Source organism: Sinocyclocheilus rhinocerous, unplaced genomic scaffold, assembly GCF_001515625.1.
Source record: "Sinocyclocheilus rhinocerous isolate Xijiao unplaced genomic scaffold, SAMN03320098_v1.1 scaffold885, whole genome shotgun sequence".
NCBI classification, from domain to species: domain Eukaryota; kingdom Metazoa; phylum Chordata; class Actinopteri; order Cypriniformes; family Cyprinidae; genus Sinocyclocheilus; species Sinocyclocheilus rhinocerous.
In genome coordinates, this window is record NW_015630040.1 from 180,516 (window position 1) to 187,046 (window position 6,531).

The following is a 6,531-nucleotide window of genomic DNA, read 5'->3' on the forward strand; positions in this document are numbered from 1 at the left end:
AATCTTCCCAGATAGTGACGTAGGTATGTGGGGGCATGTTGGAACGAGCTGTTTTAGGTAGGTGTGGTTGACTCTTAATTTTATAAAGAATATCTCTTTGGATTTGAGACTTTAGTCTTTGCAACTTTACAGATCTTCTTTATGCACCAAGAGCTTGTAACACTCCAAAGAGAAAGGAAAAATTTAAATCGCATCATATGATCCCTTTAAAAAAAATCCAAATGTAATCTCCAAATTCAGAGAAAAAAGTCAGAAATGCAAATCAAACCTAAGATTTCTGACTTTTCCATCGCAATTCTGAGTTTATATCTCACAATTCTTTTTTCTCTGAATTCTGAGTTTACATCTTGCAATTCTGTTTTTTGCTTCCACCAATAAAAGTGATTGTGACTTTTTTCCTCAGACCGACGTTTACATGTTGCTATTCTGAGTTTATATCTCACAATTCTGACTTTTTTCGCAGAATTGTGAGATTTTTTCTTGCAACTTAAAAAAAAATTTTTTTCAGAATTCTCAGCAAGAAAAAAAAACCTGTGAAATAATAAAAAGTCACAACTTATATTTTATCCCAGGTCGGAAATGGGCTTCCATAGCTTAAGTGATCACAATCACAGTATTCAGATGTGAGGGTCCTGGAGAACTAGAGCTTCCAAACAATGAGTTATCGACAAGTTTGTGTGTTATTGAGCAAAAAAAAAAAGAGTTGGGGGTTGGTGGTGTGTCCACGCTGTGTGACAGAAAACGCTCAGGAAGTTCACTCCTCTCACGTGGGCACAGGGTTTTTCTGGAAAGAACAAACCAACACAATGGAGTTCCACTAAAACTGTTTTCAAGGCAACGGATTTCCTGCCCTGTAGTTTTAGTAAGGACAGCCATACAGAGATTGCATATGAGCGTGAGTGTGTGCGCAAACAGATAATGAAATTGATACACGGCTAGTGCCGAACAACTAAAAAGACAAACATAACATTCTGTCTTATCAGAGTTAGCCTGAGCATAAGCAGTCTCTGTTGATAGGAACACAGGATGGCGTAGGTGGCAAAAAGAAGAGGAGAGAGAGGAAGAGTGTCCATATTCTGCACAATCACAATGGCACGGGTCACACCCCCACTTGTGTCGGCTTAATTCAGCTGGTCTGCACAGAAGAATATGAACAAGAAGAGAAAAACATAAGAATAACAACACAGAATGTGTTTCTACATTATGAAGGTCAATGACAAATAAGAGTGCCCATGATAAAGAAAAGGAAAAATCGAGTATAAAATACATATTCCAAGTGGCTATAAATGTATTCTTTGTATTCAGGTTGGTTTCAAAAGGTTTAGGAAAAACAAATTGAAGAAAGATTCAAAATTCAAGAAAAAAAAAAAAGATCTATTTAATGACTCTAAAAATTGTAGGTGGCAAAACCATTAAGTAAAAAGTAATAACATATTTTCCTTACACCTTAAAATAAAACGAGTACAAATATATATTTTTAAGCAATCAAATATTTTATATAAATATTGAGAATTATTAATTTATAAGTATTACATTTTTTGAGGGTTTGCACCACATGACATTATACAACCTGAATTAAGCTTGCTTTGTCAAAAAAAAAGAAAAGAAAAGAAAAGAAAAATCTTTCTTATTATAAAATGATCAGATATCTGGTATTTAATTTTTGTTATTTAATTGTTATGTTTTCTTTGTTTAGTTTAGTTAGGTCTTTCTTATACAGAATATATCAGGACATGATATCAGGACAGTATGAGCCTGCAAAAATATAAAATCCCAAATATATATATAAAACCATTTTAATTCAGGAATTAAAAAAGTCACTATGTATGAATAGCATTTTAATTTATTTTTGAATGATTAATAGAAAAAAATGGACATCTAGCCATTGACCCATGCTATTGCGTCCATTAACATAAATATGTGAACGAACTGATTTTTTGTTTTGTTATTGATTTTTTGCAATGAAAGTTGGACTATAGGCACAGTGTAAATACAGCGTTTAGGACTCAGACAACCTCAGCGAAACCACAAAAACCTGGACATCACAAAATAACAACCACACCCGATTCCCCTCCTTCCGCACATGGCAAGGAGATGTTATCATACACCACATTAGCTCAGCTAGTGTCTCATACTGCTGCCAACTATGTGGTGGGCACAACGACTGCTAGAGTTGAGCTGTGGGCCTGCGTGAGTGTTTTGTCAGCCCCTGGTGAAGAAGTACAATCAATCCCAAGATTTCCAACCACTGTGTCCGCATGCAGAACAATAAATTAGATTTGTTTCATATTCACAGCAGCTAAAATAATAAAAACAAATTAATAATTAAAATTGAAACGTATATTAAAATGTTGAATTCAACTTAAAATCTTTATACTGAAACATAAAGCTTATGGACATGTTATATATTCAGTATACCACATAGGCCCACAGCTCAACTCTAGCAGTCGTTGTGCCCACCACATAGTTGGCAGCAGTAGGAGTATACATTTGTATTTTCTATTTTGCCACTGAGTGGTCCGTCTTTTCGTGCAAGGCTTTATTGTCTGCGATTTTATGCATTAAGTAAAAACACTGAACATGGAGGCAGTGTTTGGCTTTATCTCCCTCTCCACCTGCTCCAGTTTGTTGCATTTTTACCAAAGGAAATGGTTATGAATGAAAAGCCACATGCCTTCACAATCAGCTTGCTTTATCAATCTTTCATTCACTGTAATTCAACATGAGAGGAGTTTATGAATAGATGAATGAGAAGATGTATCAATATTTCAGTTGGTTTAAAGTCACAGTCATGAACAAACATGCATCTCGAGACATCTCTGTCTTTGTCCCGATGGAATGTGTTATGAAACGAAAAAAACTGAATGAGAGTGAGGGAAGATAAAGACAAAACTAGCAAGGAGAGGTTCAACAAAGCAACTCGAGGTGAAAAATGTCTTTCCAAAACTAGTTTAGATGATCAGTCTCTTATTAGCTACTAACTTGGAAATATATAGCGCCCTACAAAGACAAAACTAAACTAACAAAAATAACAAAATTCTTTTAAGCCATTTTCTCAGTTCCAGAGTTGGTGTACTAACTGTGTTTTGCCTTTGTAGGCCATTATATGTGCAATAATTGTAATAGAGAAAAACTAGTCATCAAGTCAAGATTTTTACATTTTCTGGGGAAAAAAAGTGTTTCGAGTGGTTGCTTAGGTGTTGCAAGGTTATTTTAGTATCACTGATATAATTTTATAGTTTTTGGTAATATTTTGAATTAGATTTTAGTTTTATATATTTCTGTTATTTTAAGTTTTATTTTTATATTTATTTCTTTATTTCTGTCATTTTTATTTTAAATTTTTAGTAATTTTGTTGTGTTTTTGTCATTGTATTACTTTAAAAGAATGTCTATATAGTTATTACATTTTAGTTTATTTAGTTTAATTTTTAATTTAGTTTTAATTTTAGTACTTCAATTTAAGCTAAACAGAAAAAAAAATATTGCTTTGGCAACTAGCTGGAATAAAATAAGTTTAAATTGTTTTAAGATTTTATTTAAGTTATTTGTTTTATGGTTTTGCTTTAGTCGACAATAATAACCCTGGGTTGAGGTTGGAAAAATTAGGTCCACAACCTAAAAGGTCCACACCATTTTATCATGGGGTGAAAATCCTAAGTCTTAAAAGTATAACACATTTCTACTCAACAAGCTGGAAACTTTTAGGCATCATTCATGTCTGTAGCACAAGCCATTTAGAACAAACCCCTGACCCTAATCATGAGCAATAATAAGGCAAGAATCACTAAAAATTTGGTTATTGCTGAGCAATGATCCATAAAAGAGCCTATTCTCTTCCACACACACAAAAAAAAACCCTACGACCCCCACAGGCTTACCTGTCCAATGTGCTCTTTGAGTCTGTCCAACTAGCGCCAGTACCTTGATTTACTCTGACTGTGAGGCAGGAGATGGCTGTTAAGATGGCTGTGGACTCTTGACAATGGGCTTGGATATGACAGGATTACTCTGTGACCTTTGCCCAGTCCTCCATTAGGACCCTGGTGATTTCTGACCATGGGCTCGAGGGCAATGAACTACAGAACACTAATTACAGACACACAGTGACAAGCCTGGGACCACAATGGGCTTTTATGAGGGATCGGACAGACTGCCATTAAAACAGAGCAGGGCGCAGCAGGGCAGAGGACATGACCGGGCAGATAGAACATGATTCACAAACCCAAACGCACAGCGGCTCTGATGCTAAAGATAATAAAGATAATAATAACTATTATATAATCTTGCCTGAATATTCTCTTGAAGCAACTGCTAAGAAAAAAAACAGGCCATTATAATATACGAACACTGCAACATTACAGTAGGCCTAAAGTTAGTCAGAGCTGACAGAGCAAGTCCGTTATGTGATTCAAGACACATAAAAGTAGCACCTGTGTCTTGAAAATATATTATGAGCAGTCTGACATACCAACACAATCCTATGGCAATTCATAACTATTTTTCATTTTCAGCAAATTCGTGGCTAATTTGTATGAATTTGTAGAATCTCATTCGTATGCTTTGTTTAGGTTGGATATACATGGACGACAGTTAGGAAATGTCAGAGTGCTGAATGGCATGACTGACCATTTACAATCCAATACACCATGTAACCTTAAATTATATAATTAGCAGTACACATATCTTGGTAACTCTTTACAATAAGGTTCCATTTGTTAACATTAGTTAACTACTTAACATGAACTAACAATGAACAAATGTATTATTATTAACTAACATTGACAAAGACAATTAAATGTTGTAATATATATATATATATATATATTGCTCAGTGACAAATGAGACCTTATTGTAAAGCATTACCAATATCGTTTGTAATCAACAATATTATATTTCTAAGTAAAAAGTACATTTTTAAAAATGAAGACAATGTATTAAAATACATATCAAATCAAGAATTTTCAGTGCGCAAATAAAGAATTATATCAAGAATGCACTAAGCATTTATTTACAATAAACAGTGCTGCTTTTGGATTTATTTCTTTATTAGGCATGACCAAGAACAGAATGTAACTGGATGTTATATATGGACGAACAAGTTCTAGTAAAACAAAACGTTCCCATTCTACTAATGGTAATGGAAAACACGGCTGATTTAGAAACTGATGCGAACACACCCTTTAACAAAACTAAAAATCTTTTTAACCTGATTAACAACACAGCAAATTACAGCTGAGTGAACATGTATGTTTGTTTGAATCCGGCACTGTGTGTTCAGTTTTCACAAATTCAGCATGTGGCGGAGGGCAATTACTACAGCACCGTCTCAGAGGCGGGTGACTGGGCAATATTTACACAAGACCCTCCTCATAGACGGACGAACCACTGCTGAGACGACTGGGCGGTCAGAGGCTAAGTTACTGCAAATAACGACAGGCCGCATGTCAAAGAAAACACACCATGCACAGTCCATGGATATCTGATATTAACCCAACAGCCATATTAAAGATTAGAGTATATACACTGATGTATAAATAATAGCTTTTTCCATGTGTGCAAGGGCACTGTCCATGTACCAGCCTCAACCTGGGTGGCTCAGACACCGAAAGATATAAGTAGTAATGACATAAATATTAAGATTCTCGTATATACATCAAAATGTATATAAAAATTAAGAAAATTTATATTAGATTTACTGTCATACACTACAGATGTAACTGCTCTACACTGCAGTTGTAGAACTGTGAAATACAGTTTATGTGAGGTAAAGCAGGTGATAGTGAGAATTGTCACTTTAAGCTGAATGGTATACAGTAGTCTGGATGACACTGCACGCATGAGGCTTAAAAAGGAAATGTATACCTGGATTTCGTAACATGCCTAACACGTAACAAAGCACACCAGTAAGAAAGGTGACATGAGAGTACAAGGAAAGCTAAAAAAGGAAAGAAGCAAGCAGAGAGGAACTTGTTTCACAGGCAAGCTGCCATTTTCTACGTTTGGTCTGGGTTGTGCTGCCCAAACAAGTTTCTGTCTAGTAAAAAAACAAAGATGACTTCTCTCTGTCTTAACTCTGGACATCCCCTGCTGCCTGCATTGGTGATGTAGACGTGTGGTGATCAGAAAAAGGATGCAGGATGCTTCAATCTGGTCATGACCTTTAATTTACAATAAAACCCTCATCTGACCTTTGTGCACTAGAACTATGAATGATAAAAGTTTTTTTTTAAAAATCCAATAGAAATTCCAATAAATCTGAAAGCAAATACTGCATAATCCATCCTAAAGCCGCATCTCAAGTCATTATACTGTCCATGCACATTATTGTGTATAATTCTTTTGGTTACTTTAAAAAGAACTAATGAAAACTGAAGCACAAATTGAGATTAAATTTTGAATTAAATTTAAAAATTAAAAAGAAATCTAAAAATTAAATTCAGAAGTATAAATTGGTTCTTTCTTCACTTTAAAAATGCTATTGTTCTTATATTCATATATATATATATATATATATATATATATATATAT